The sequence below is a fragment of the Schistocerca gregaria genome, chromosome 5 (assembly GCF_023897955.1).
Source record: "Schistocerca gregaria isolate iqSchGreg1 chromosome 5, iqSchGreg1.2, whole genome shotgun sequence".
NCBI classification, from domain to species: Eukaryota; Metazoa; Arthropoda; class Insecta; order Orthoptera; family Acrididae; genus Schistocerca; species Schistocerca gregaria.
In genome coordinates this window covers 133148652-133163648 of record NC_064924.1, presented here as the reverse complement: position 1 = coordinate 133163648, position 14997 = coordinate 133148652, and positions in this window count along the sequence as shown.

Below are 14997 nucleotides of genomic sequence, written 5' to 3'. Positions count from 1 at the left end.
CAGGAAGAGCTGTACAAACCGCTGCTATAAGTGGTTCTTCGTGCGACAAAAATGAATACCTTTAACGTCTTTTTTAAAAAAAATATTTGCAGCTAATAATTTGACAGTCCATTTCTTTCAGTGTATTCGTCCTGTGTGAAACATTTCGGGATAAGTTTAGACATGTCGGCTGGACGATCCTGTTGTAAGCCTCGTGAGGGCAAGTGAGGAAGCACTAGATGGAGAAATAGGGGCTCATAGTTTAAGAAAGCAGACAACGACCGGGAGTTCACATAAACCGCGTCCAAATGATGCCATTAGTAGAGGACGACATGGCGGTCGATCGCTCCCGATTGGGCCAGAATGTAGAGCTCTGCTTTAATTGCTATGCCAATGTGGCTAGTCAATTTTCTCAGCTCTTAATTATTCTCTTGGATTACTTTTCCAAAGATACAGGTGAAAAGTAGTGGAGAGAGTCCATCACCTTGCCTCAGTCCTGTTTTAATTTCGAAGTTTCTTCAAAATTCTTTACCTGTATTTCACCCACAAATGTGTAACACTTAGTATCTCCTTAGTAATTACAATGGTTTTATGTCCAGGTCTTTTTCATTCCAAAACTGGAAGAATCGTAAGCTTTTTTAAAATCCGTCAAGGTACAAACTACTTCCTTATTAGAAGCTTCTTAATGCTTGGGAATTACTTTCAGAACTATCATTTGTTTCGGGTAAGATCTATTAGGTATGAAGCCTGCTTGACATTCACCGATTTTGCATTTAGTATGTTGTTGTTCCCCATGTAGGAAACGCTCATGCAGAGCTTTGCAATTATTCACATCTGTTCTGCCTCCCTTTTTATGTAGTGGCGGTACCACTAGTAATCTGCAGTTTTCTTAGTTTGCTAAATGTTATATATGATAAGTGTAACGTCAAGTGTTTGGGGTAACTCATTTCGAGACTCCTGCTACGACTCAAGTTTCAAGAAGATACTTTGTAACTTTTTTTAGAATTTAAGTCGTCTCGCAATTTAGTTGGTTATTGCGAATCTGGTCTGATTTGTGGAGGAACTTTCGATAGAAATCTTTCTGTGGGTTTTGTCTAATTCAAACGGTTTTTAAAATACTTTCAAAGTTCTCTGTAGTTGACTATTAAGTTTCAACTGCCTTTTTTTCCATCTGAAACGTGAGGGTTTGGGGCAGATATCCATTTAGTTTCATCAGTAAGTTTTATAAAAGTGCTAGTGTTATTATTATTATTATTATTTGCTAGTCTTCCTCATTTTCACAGTGTTCCCTGGTTTGTGTTCTCATGTTGTCTTCTTTTGTAATTCTTTTTGATGTTTCATTCTTCGTTGCCACGAATATTATAAGATTTCATGCATTTATTTGTAATTATTATTAAAATACTGGTAGTACGCAGAATGTTAAAATCCTACATGGTGATGGGGGTAGGCTGTTGGAGTAAAAAACGTGGCCTATCCCCAGAATCCAGTCCTGTTTCCACGACTGAGAACACAACCAGAACTGGCCCACACACTCCTTTCCTCCCTTTCTTACAGAGACGTGACTGTGGTGTGTTCTGTCAACGACTTTCCGTAGTTGCCGCGAGAGCACTAATCTACTTTGAAAACTTCATGACAAGTGTGAGCCATCTTTTATCTGACAGCAAACAAGACATGTGATTGCTTAGTAAGGCTATATTGTGTTTTACATACCAGACAAATTTTAATTGACTCCAGGGTACTCCCATCTGTGTTGACAGGATTTCAATAGCCATAGTTGTTCTGGGCTTCAGTTTGTTGTCTTGTTGTTGAGTTGACGTATGATGTGTCACTTCATGATATGAATTTGCTGACAGTACTTTTCCTTTTGGCGTCAGTTAGAAAAATGGTCTCTGAAGACCTTGAATTTTAATTTCAGACATCTGTAAATGTTGCAATTGCTGTAATTATGTTTACTGTCAATTTTTTCAGTTGTTAAAGCAGTTGTTGTTTCAATAATGACTTATATCAGTTGAAAACGATTTGCAACAAGATAAATAAATTATGCTTCCGCGACTGGTTGCTAGATTTTTTGTAATTTTATATTTCACCGTCGGTGCACAGAAAAGGAACCTCATGGAACCCAACATTGAACAGTTAATGGCTACATCAGAATAACGATCAACAGCGGAAGTAGCGAGTAATGAATACTGCGTAATTGATGTGTGTCTCGATAATACTGCACAGAATTTAATCGTAGCTTTTACGGCCGTACTCTTGGATAACGGTTCTACTAACGCCCGGCAGTGAGGAAGAGGACACAGAAACTAAGAGTGTGAAGATCACATCAATAATGAAATGGAACGTTACATACATGAAGACGAATAGTTAGAGCAAAATAAGGAGGCCGTGTTAATTGCCTGCTTAAACCTCTGCGTATTATCTGGACGTGCTTGCTGTCTAGAGTGGGTGTGCAGTGGTAGTGTTTGTGGTGGTGGTGGAGGAAGCTGCACCACAGACGACGTTACGCAGTCCGCACTGTATTCGCTTGGCTTCGTCTCCTTCAATGGCACCACAAATAATTACCGCAACGTCAGACCGACCCTCCCGCAACAATGCTTCCTCCACGGCTCACGTGGCCACTTCACAGTGTCGTGCTAAACAAAGAGCTAGAGGCGAAGTGTGTGTTTGAGTGTGTAGGAGAGAGAGAGACAGACACACAGAACAGGATGGAAGGGCGGTTGGAGGGAGGGTTAGGGGGTGAGGACAGCAGAGAATGGCCTGCTGCGGACATCTACAGGACGCGCTAATCCTGGCCGGCTTCCACCGTGCCGGCCCCTGTCCTCCGCAATTACTCCACCAACACAGCTGGTCCGCCATTGTCCCGTACGTTATTTCAGCAGCTGTCGGCCATCTAGTGGCGCGGACGTGTTTTGATTACATCTTGTGGACAGGAACAGCATTTTACCGACTTGTTGCTTCTTTTTTCAGGTCGTACACACTCGTGGCCTTTTGCTTCCCCTATTGTCATCTGACTTCGATTGTAGGGAGGAGGATCGAGTCCTCCCTCGGGCATGGATGTGTGTGTTTATCCTTAGGATAATTTAGGTTAAGTAGTGTGTAAGCTTATGGACTGATGACCTTAGCAGTTAAGTCACATGAGATTTCACACACATTTGGACATTTTTTGTAAGGAGGACTCCCTAGACACACACATATACACACATCACTGTTTCGATTCCAGAGGAGTTGCCCTGCTGAGAACGGTATTTATAAAATGATTTCCACGCGGGATCAGTCGAGCGGTCTAAAAGGCGCTGCAGTCATGGACTGTGCGGCTGGTGCCGGCGGAGGTTCGAGTCCTTCCTCGGGCATGGATGTGTGTGTGTGTTCGTCCTTAGGATAATTTAGGTTAAGTAGTGTGTAAGCTTAGGGACTCATGACCTTAGCACTTAAGTCTCATAAGATTTCACACACATTTAAACATTTTTTAATAAAATGATTCATTGAACATTAAGAGCCTTAAAAATTAAATATCGTTAAATGACTTTTTTTTATCACTCGAGGTGTTCGACCGTGCGGTTCGTATTACTATCTGGGACAAAATAAAGTTTTGTGGTACTGGTTTCTGTACAGACAACCGGTTTGAATCACGCTTAATGAACAGAATACAAGATGTTGCTGCAACAGTTCGAGTATTTTTGAAGGGAGTGAAAATTTTTGACTGGAGAGAAATCATGAACAGAATCCCACAGGGTTGAATTTTGGTCCATGCATGGTGTCCGTCCTAAGAGACCGCTGGCACATTTTCTCTGCTGCTTCGACACATATTTGCTGTTCCGTTTTTGCAATATGCAGATAGCGACATCCGAAACTAATAAAGGTTATCATGTCTTTCATGAGACGAAAAAGTCGGTTTCTCATTCTTTACACACAAAATGATTTTTAAGGGGGGAGGACGTCAAACGGGCCGACTTGGAGCAGAAGAGACACCACATGACACTTTAATTTCCACTGTCTATTGTTTCACAAATAAATTCATAAAACTTCGTCAGCATGACCAAGAAGGATTCGGGATTCACACTCATTGCAGTGGAAGTTCAAAAACATAGCAAAATAATTTTTTTACATGTGAAATTTCATCATTTTTCACTTACTATTAGCTGCATTTCTTGCTAAAGGTACATTTTTCTTCACAAGTATGAGAGATTCTTTGATGAATTTTGCACAACATACAAACCATACTTACAGGTGCATGAAACTGTAAAATTTTCCAAATCTATTAAAAACTGTGGTAAAGACTGAGATAATTAACTACAAAATTTGATTTTTTTCCAAACATGAAGTGTAAAACGTAACAGCTCATTCATTTTTTGAAAAATTAAATAGATTCTACAGTTTCAGATACCTGTATGTATGGTTTGTATGCTGTGTAAAATTTATCGAACAGTCTCTCATACTTATGAATAAAAGTGTACCCATAGCAACAAATGCAGTCAATAGTAAGTGAAAAAATGATGAAATTTCGCATCTAAGAAAATTATTTTGTTATGTTATTGAACTTTCGCAGCTACGAGTGTGAATCCTGAATCCTTCCTGGTCATGCTGAAAAAGTTTTATGAATTTACTTGTAAAAGTATAGACAATGTAAATTAAAATGTCCTGTAGTGCCTCTCCTGCTCCAGGTCGGCCCGTTTGACGTCCTACCCCCTAAAGAAACTCGATAGCGAAATCTCATAGTGATGTAGTGCGACATTCTTTTTATTGATATGTATTTATAAGGTGACACACGGGAGACAGACGGTTTTGAACTGCGTTGAACTGAGGGTGCGGTGGTGGGAGGTGGTCGCGATAGGGATAGTTCTGATCCACACAAGACGCCATTTCATTTACTCAGTCGCTATGGAGCAGTGGGACTTGCAACGTCGAGTGTTTGTCCATGACAGTTTCGTGAAAAGTGGTGAGTCTGTTATTGCTACTCAGTGACCGTTTCGTGCGCGGTTTGATGCCGGTCGACATGGAGCTGTTCCGAGCCGTAACACAATCCTCAGATGGGTGGTAAACTTCAGATCAACTGGAAACATACTGGATAAGAAGCATCCTGGCCCGAGACACAGAGTAACGACACCAGAAAATGTTGACAGGGTATGGCAAGCGGCAGTCAGAATCCCAGGACGGTCAGCTAGACGTCATGCTACTGAGTTACGAATCAATCGTGAATCGGTTAGACGAATTTTGCTTCAAGAATTAAAATTCCATCTCTACAAAGTGCTCATTCTGCAACAACTTAAGGAAACTCACTTTGCTGTCCGAGAAGACATCGCTCACAGAATGCAAGTGATTTTGGGATCGAATGAAAATGAAATTTTATTGATGAGCGATGAAGCTCATTTTTATTTAAGCGGGGCCGTGAATAAGCAAAACCTACGTTACTGGGCTCCAGAGCATCGACACCTTTTCCACCAGCGCCCTCTACACTCAGAAGAAGTAACAGTCTAGTGTGCTCTTGGCTGTGTTGGTATTATTGGAGCTTATTTTTTAAAAGAGAACGGTGCCACAGTTACTGTTAATTCGGTTATTTACATTCATATGCTTGAAACATTCTTGAAACCAGAACTATGAAGACGACGAATCCCTTTATAACGCGTTTGGTTCCAGCAGGATGGGGCAATATTGACAGTTCTTAGACGCGTGTTTCCTGACCGGATTATGTCACGTTTTGGGAATGTTCCTTGGCCTGCCAGGTATCCCAACTTGTCAGTATGTGACTTTTTTGTGGGGGTACCTTAAGAACTGTGTCTATAACCACAAACCACGAAATTTGGACGAGTTGAAGGATGCAATCATTCAAGAAATTACTGCCATCCCTGCAAAGATTTTAGTCCGTGTGGTGGAGGATTTTGAGAAGAGATTTTGAGTCCTCCACTCGAAATGATGGACATACCCTGACGACATTATTTTTCACAAATAACTTTGTTAACTAAAATGAGGATAATGGAATTTAGTCAAATTAAATCGGGTGATGCTGAGAGAATTACATTAGGAAATGAGTCACTTAAAGTAGTAAAGGAGTTTTGCTATTTAGGGAGTAAAATAACTGATGATGGTCGAAGTAGAGAAGACATAAAATGTAGACTGGCAATGTCAAGGAAAGCGTTTCTGAAGAAGAGAAATTTGTTAACATCGAACGTAGATTTAAGTGTCAGGAAGTCGTTTCTGAAAGTATTTGTATGCAGTGTAGCCATGTGTGGAAGTGAAACATGGATGATAAATAGTTCGGACAAGAAGAGAATAGAAGCTTTCGAAATGTGGTGCTACAGAAGAATGCTGAAGATTAGATGGGTAGATCACATAACTAATGAGGAGGTATTGAATAGATTTGGGGAGAAGAGGAGTTTGTGGCACAACTTGACAAAAAGTAGGGACCGGTTGGTAGGACATGTTTTGAGGCATCAAGGGATCACAAATTTAGCATTGGAGGGCAGCGTGGAGGGTAAAAATCGTAGAGGGAGACCAAGTGATGAATACACTAAGCAGATTCAGAAGGATGTAGGTTGCAGTAAGTACTGAGAGATGAAGAAGCTTGCGCAGGATAGAGTAGCATGGAGAGCTGCATCAAAACAGTCTCAGGACTGAAGACCACAACAACAACAACAACAACAACTAAAATGGCAAATAATCAGCTTTGACTTTGTATAAATAAACATGCATTAATTTTAAAGTTGGTTCAGTATTATTTCATTAAAAACCGCCCGTCTCCCGTTTGTCACCCTGTAAATGGACAGCAAAACACAAAAATAAGCAGTACTCCACAACCGCCCTGGTGCGCAATGACTGCTAGTGTCATACAGAAGTGATGCTCAGTTGCTCTTGGACTACTGGCTATTCTTCACGTTTTACTGTCACTGTTAATACATATCGATAAAGTAAATATAGCACTATATTGATGTGGGACCGTGCTTTGGAATGGGTACGTAAAACTCCGCTTTAAAAATAATTTTGTTTGTAACGCGTAACAAACTGACAGTTTCCATCAACACTGGGCGTTCTGTGAAAGATGTGATCAACTGTTTCTGTCTGGGTTGATTCCGCCTAAATATTACAGAAATGAAATTGCAAATATTTAATAAAAACGCCAGAGCCCGACTACTCTTAGGAGGAACACCCGGTACATACTACTGAACTGCCAAAACACTTAACTTCAGTTACTTTCGATCGTCGCATAATTGCTAGTCTCGGAAACCAAAGAATCTACCTTCCAACATGTTTTGCATTCCACCAGTTAGTACTGCCTTATGCGATAGTTATATCTGATAACTCATCATTAAACAGAAATCAGTGAGGTTTTTAAGGTTTTTAACATGTCTGTCAATCAGCGACTGCTGTATAATACAAAATTTTTGAAAAATACAGCCCTCAGTCGCGAACATAATTAATTTGTGACCTAGGTTTCGGTGTCACAAGGGACACCTTCTTCGGACAAAATTAAAACTAAATGTTACAGCATAACTTACCAAAAAATACGAAAGCTGCGGTCATACCTGACAGCGTCAGATGGAATTAAAATATAATGCAACAGAGGTGCAAGTCACAAGGGGCTGCCATGTGTCCTCTCTGCTACACTCAACACAAAACTGAAACATCGTGTGACTTGTGCGCCACGGCAACTTCAAGACAATACCGCCATCTGTTGGCTAATTGGTAAAACAAGCTACTTTGTAAACATCTCTCGTAACTGCAGAGAGGGAAATGAACAAACACCTGAACGGTGTACATGAAGTAATTGCAATACCGGGATACTGCATGATACAAAATACATCTAATGAATACTAATGAATGACTGGCTGTAGTACAAAAATTCCAGAGTAAATGCATAAAGAAGACATATACGAAACACTGAGTAGTGATTGCACAAAAGAAGCAGTAAGAATAAAGTTTCGTCTTTCTCTGCAGTCATCTTGTAGCAACCTTTTCAAGGGGTTAGGTATTTTAACTGTACATTCATAGTATGTGTATTCTGTGGTGTCACCGCCAGACACCACACTTTCTAGGTGGTAGCCTTTAAATCGGCCGCGGTCCGTTAGTATACGTCGGACCCGCGTGTCGCCACTATCAGTGATTGCAGACCGAGCGCCGCCACACGGCAGGTCTAGAGAGACTTCCTAGCACTCACCCCAGTTGTACAGCCGACTTTGCTAGCGATGGTTCACTGTCTACATACGCTCTCATTTACAGAGACGACAGTTTAGCATAGGGTTCAGGTACGTCATTTGCTACGACCTAGCAAGGCGCCATATTCAGTTACTATAATTACTTCAAGAATGTATTCTGATCAGATAATATTGTGAATCATGTACCGTCAAGAGCGACGTTCATCATTAATGGATTAAAGTTAAGTATCAAACTAATTACGTCCGCTTTCTGAATTCTCATTCCTTGTCATGTTCGAGACCTCACGTCAGTATGTTTCTACCCTTCTCACGCTAGCCTGCTTGAGCTAAAACGCGTGCATTTCGGCCTCCATTCGTAACACGGTGTTGGCTCTTCTGCTAACACAAAATGTTCACTAGTCAAATTCGTCATTAGTATTCCATAAAATCTGAACAAGAATAGCGATGTTTATAGCTATACCTCAAGAACAAAACATTTATTTTACTACTCATTATTAAAGCTGTGACTCAGATAGAAATATAACATCCATCAACAAAACATTTTACCATTTACCTAGTAACATAAAAGTCGTGATGTTCCGAAACTCAAGAATTACATCTAATGTAAAATCAGTTTTCTGTAATGAGATAAAATAATGGGTAGCAAACACAAAATAAACGATTAAGAAAGGAAAAGAAACATGGTGTTAAGAGTAGTTGAATGAGTAAGATTGAAAAATAATACGTTCATTCGTGTAGAATTTAAGCCAATGAGTCATTTAGGAACATATGAATCGCCAGTATGTAACTACTCTAGAGGATTACATAAACTCTTTCAATCGTGTACAGAGATGTCGGAACACTGGAAAATGGTAAGTGGAGACAAACCTACAGCGCTAGGATTGACAGAAATTACAAAATTGCAATGCTGAAATGTCTGGAGCAGAAATACAAAGCTATTTTATTATACTTGATTACATACATTATAGTCATCACGTATGGCAAAATTAAAGAAACGTTTAGAGAAAATAGAAGTAGCTGTACTAAACACAGAAAGTGGAAAGATTAAACTGAAATCCAACAAAAAGCTAGGAAACGAGAAAACAATCCGATGAGACACGAAGGGGATGTGGATGATTATGATATGTGCAATGATATAATGTGAGGGAATTGTGTTGACTCCTGTGTCACCAACTCTAAACAAGGCAACATAAATAGTTGAAGAAGGAAGCAGTGAAGAGAACTCATTGAGTGTTTTCAAATGGAATTAAGATGGTTCAAATGGCTCTGAGCACTATGGGACTTAACTGCTGTGGTCATCAGTCCCCTAGAACTTAGAACTACTTAAACCTAACTAACCTAAGGACATCACACACATCCATGCCCGAGGCAGGATTCGAACCTGCGACCGTAGCAGTCGCACGGTTCCGGATTGTGCACCTAGAACCGCGAGACCGCCGGCTGGAATTAAGAGTGACAGAATTAAACCCTTCTGTCAGGACAGCAAAGGGAGTGCCTTCAAAAGAGGCTGTAAATATCAATGAGAGTAAAATAATGGAGTGGAGATACATTTATTCAGAGATATTAGAAAATGAGAACCAAAGAGACTATAGGCAGCAAAATAACTGACTATGGCTGAAGAAAAAATGGCTCTGAGCACTATGGGACTTAACATCTGTGGTCATCAGTCCCCTAGAACTTAGAACTACTTAAACCTAACCAATCTAGGGACATCACACACATCCATACCCGAGGCAGGATTTGAACCTGCGACCGTAACAGTTGCGCGGTTCCGGACTGAGCGCCTAGAACCGCGAGACCACCGCGGCCGGCTATGGCTGAAGAAGAGAAGAAGTAAATTGCTAGTTAAATGTGGATTGACAATAGCGAGAAAAGCTGTTATTAATTAGAAATATGGTTTAAAACTAATACAAACTGAAATATTATAAGTTTTGTTCCGCAAATATTTGTTTGATGTGTTGCTTTCTATGGAAGTGAATCGCAGGTGATAAGTCATCTAGTAGAGACAAGATTATAAAAGAAAATTTGGAAATGTGGTGCTACAAAAGAATACTGGCAATTAAATGGGCAAATCAAATAAATAGTGAAGAGTTACTCAATCGATTTGGCAGAAATAAATTTAAGTTCAGAACATAACTGAAAGACAGAACTACCTATCCAAAGCCTTGAACGAATGGTCAATTTGGTAGCGGAGGGTCATGCAGAGAATAACAACAATAGAGGGATACCGTGGCTTGAACATAGTATGCAGTTGCAAGTGTCGGAACTCGCATATTATAGATTACAGTGCAGGAGCGCTTTGCACTAGTCTTCGTACGGTAAACGGTATCAATATGACTGGCTGCACGTAGCGAAGTTTGTGCAAATACTCCACGAAAAATAATAGATATCAATGTGTTTCTAGCCTGTATGTTGCTTACTATATTATACTGCCATAGTTGCTTTGGCATCGTCCATGTCCCACACCCGCCAAACTTGATGCCTTCTTTTACTGCACGGTTTCTGGAAGACCAGATTGCAGCGTATTTCACCATTTCAGTTTAAAAATTGGGACTGCTCCGTCAGGTGGTAAAGGCAACATGAAGGAAGACATGGGGAGTTCTGGCTGGAGCAATAAAAAGCAGAGAGGCGTAGTGTTCGCGGAAAAGGTAAAATGCCGGCGGGAACTCGCTATAGAACATTTACGGGTGGGAGGAAGCAATTGTGTTTGGTGGAAGGCCTGGGAAAACATAGTTCCCTGTTGCTGTAGCTAATTTTGAGGAGAGGCCCAGAGAAGAAAAAGCAGAGGGCAGACTGAGATGCATAGGAAGAATCTTAAGGAAATACACTAAATATGTTGTGTGACGAGGGCCTCCCGTCGGGTAGACCGTTCGCCTGGTGCAAGTCTTTCGATTTGACACCAATTCGGCGACTTGCGCGTTGATGGGGATGAAATGACGATGATTAGGACAACACAACACCCAGTCCCTGAGCGGAGAAAATCTCCGACCCAGCCGGGAATCGAACCCGGGCCCTTTGGATTGACAGTCTGTCGCGCTGACCACTCAGCTACCGGGCACGGACTAGGAAATGCACTGAATCGCTAGAGGCATTGGTATCAAATACAGAGATAATGTAAACAGGCAGAAAACGGCGCTGCGATCGCCAATGCCTCAGCCAGCCGGTGTGGCCGAGCGGTTCCAATCTGGAACCGCACGACCGATACGATCGCAGGTTAAAATCCTGCCTCGGGCATGGATGTGTGTAATGTCCTTAGGTTAGTTAGTTTTAAATAGTTCTAAGTTCTAGGGGACTGATGACCTCAGATGTTGAGTCCCATAGTGCTCAGAGCCATTTTTGAGCAACGCCTCTATGTAACAATGAGTGCCTGGCGCATTTGTTAGGTCGGTTACTGCTGCTACAATGGCAGGTTAACAATATTTAAGAGAATTTGTTCTTGGTGTTATAGTCGACACACGAGCGATAGGGCACAGCATCTCCGAGGTAGCGCTGAGGTGGGGATTTTCCCGTAGGACCATTTCACGAGATTAGCATCAATATCAGGAATCGGATAAAATACAAGAACGGGACCAAAGACGACTGACGACAATCCTTCAACGTGACAGAAGTGCAACCCCTCCTCAAATTGCTGCAGATTTCAGTGCTGAGTCATCAACGTCAACATGCGAACTATTCAACGAAACATAATCGATATGGGCTTTCAGAGCCGAAGGCGCACTTGTGTGCCCTTGATGACTGCACGACACAAAGCTTTGCGCCTCGCCAATGGCTCAACATCGACATTGGACTACTGATGACTGGAAACATGTTGTGTGGTCAGACGAGTCGCGTTTCAGATTGTCAGCAGGGGACTGTTCAAGCTGGTCAAGGCTCTGTAATGGTGTGGGGCGCGTGCAGTTGAAGTAACGTGGGTCCCCTGCTACGTCTAGAAACGACTCTTAACAGGTAACGTGAGCGTCCTGTCTCATCTCTTGATCCATTCATGTACATTGTGCACTCCGGCGAACTTGGGCAATTCCAGCAAAGCAAAGCGACATCCCACACGTCGAGAATTGCTATTGGGTGGCTACAGGAACATTCTTCTAAAAACTTACGCTGGCCATCAGAGTCCACAGAAATGAACATTATTGAGCATATCTAGGCTGCATTGCAACGTGCTCTTCAGAAGAGATCTCCATCCCCTCGTACTCTTACGTATTTATGGACAGCCTGCAGGATTCATGGTGTCAGTTCCATCCAGCACTAGTTCAGATATTAGTCGAGTTCATACCACTTCACGTTGTGGCACTTCTGCGTGCTCGCGGGGGCTGTACAAATTATTGGACAGGTGTACCAGTTGCTTTAGCTCTTCATTGTATAACTCATCCAGGAAGCAAGTGGTGCTCGTTCGACGGTTACTCGACTATTTCTCATCAATATGGGATCCTTACCAGGTAGGACTGATAGAGAAGATCAAACGAAGAGCGGCGCGTTTCCTCACGAGGTCGTTCAGGCGACGCGAGAGCGTCACCGAAGTGCTCAACAGACTCCACTGGCAGACGTTACAAGAGAGGCGCTGTGCATAGCGGAGAAGTTACTATTGCGAGTGGGAAGAGTGCGACAACGTACCACTTCCTCCCACATACATCTCGCGTAATGGACACGAGGAGGAAATTCCAGATATTGGAGCCAATACAGGCGCTTACCGACAATCATTCTTCCCATGCACCATTCGCGAATGAAACCGGGTAGGTGGGATCAGTTAGTAGTACCAGAAGTACACTTCGCCATATACCATTAGATGGCTTACAAGATAAGATACAAATGCATTCTACGGGCATTACTCACGCTAAACTAAGCGTCACGTGAAGTGAAGGCGATGGAAATTACTAGAGATAAGAAAAGGAACTTCACCTTTAAATTAAATTGGCCTCTCTTTCTTAGCAGAAAGTCTCATGTTGTTTAAATGTTTTCTGGTGTTTTGGACTCTTCTTTTTTCGTGGACGTTGTAATTTTCCTTACTGACTTGGAGACTATCGTCCACTTTGATTTATTGTCGTGAATCTCTCGCCATTGCTCTGCAGTTTGCAAAACTTAGGAACCGGTGCTGTTTCTTCCAGGCAGTCGGCCTTTGTGCCTATTACCCTTGTCACACTAGCTGACAAAAAGGTTAAGGTCCAGTAAACATGATGCGATGTCACGGTAACTTAGTACACAGGGACACCATTGGCGAGTGTGTAAACAATATGAGCTCTAGTTCCTTGTGACAGGAAGCATTGGCATTGTTACCAGGCATTGTATGATGCATAAGAGACGAGAACAGCGTCATAGTTTGAGTGATGGCAGTGAAAGAGACGGAGATGTCACATTTTCGCATGAGACACCCTTATCAGCGACTGACAAAGATTGAATCCTCATTTAATTGGCTGGTCATGCAACATCTAGATTTTTGAGGCATTCAGATGTGATTGTAACCCAACGTTAGCCCGGCCGGTTAGACGTGCAGTCTAACGCACTATTTCCTGGCGGGAAGGCGTCCCGGACCCTGGCACGAAAACGCCCGGTGGATTAGTGTCGAGGTCCGGTATGCCGGCCAGTCTGTGGATGGCTTTTAAGGCGGTTTTCCATCTGCCTTGGGGAACGCTGGCTGGTTCCCCTTATTCCGCCTCAGTTACAGTTTCTCCACATGCGCGTACAGCGTAGTTACTCTAAAACGCAAACATTGAGGCTACACTCGTCTGATGTGAGACGTTCCCAGGGGGGTCCACTGGGGTCCGAACCGCACAATAACCATGGGTTCGGTGCGGGGCGGCGGTGGGTTCAGTGGACTGCTGTGAGCTGTTGTGGGGTTGTGTACCAGTGAGGGCTACGGCGGGCACGAAGCCTCTCCGTCGTTTCTAGGTCCCCAATTCAAAAAATGGTTCAAATGGCTGTGAACATTATGGGACTCAACATCTGAGGTCATCAGTCCCCTAGAACGTAAAACTACTTAAACCTAACTAACCGAAGGACATCACACACATCCATGCCCGAGGCAGGATTCGAAACTGCCACCGTAGCGGTCGCACGGTTCCAGACAAGCACCTAGAACCGCTCTGTCACACCGGCCGGCTCCCCAGTTCCTTACCATACAATACAATTCAATCCAATATTCGACTGCAAAGGGAGTACAGACATTGTCTAACTTCCGGTGGACTACGTCTGGCCACGAAATGGGACGATAAAGCATATCGTGATCGCTTGATTTCTGCTTCCGCCATCCGAAAAAAAATGAAGACCATGCAGTATTTTGTGTTAGTCAGACACTAGCAGCAGCTAGTATAGGGTGTTGGCGTTTCATGCAGAGGCTGCCGTTAACACCGTAACACAAAGAGCTGCGTCTGGAATGGTGCTATGACCGGGGTGAATACACTGCTGACAAATGGTGCCGCACTGGGTTCAGCAATGAATCGCAGTTGTGCATCAGCCCAGATGACCATCACTGGCGAGTATGCTGGCGACCTGGGAAGAGCTGAAATACTACCAATGATTTGCAGAGTCACAACTCTATTTCTCCTGGCGTCGGATGTGGGGAACCATCTGGTATGACTTCAGCACATGGCTGCTACTGACTGAGGGAACTCTGATGACCATCATTACTGGTTCGCCACAGACATCCTTAATCGTCATGTGATACATCTCACGTGGCAGTATCGTCATGCCACTCCACAGGCAGCATGCATATGTACAGACTGTCGGCTTCACACTGATGCTCTACCATGGCCAGCGGGATCACCATACCTGTCCCCAGTAGAACATGTTCGCAATCAGATCGGACATGAACCCCGTCTCTAGCTTGTATTCAAGGTATCAAGGACCATTTACTAGAGATATTGGCCAGCTTGCCTCAGTA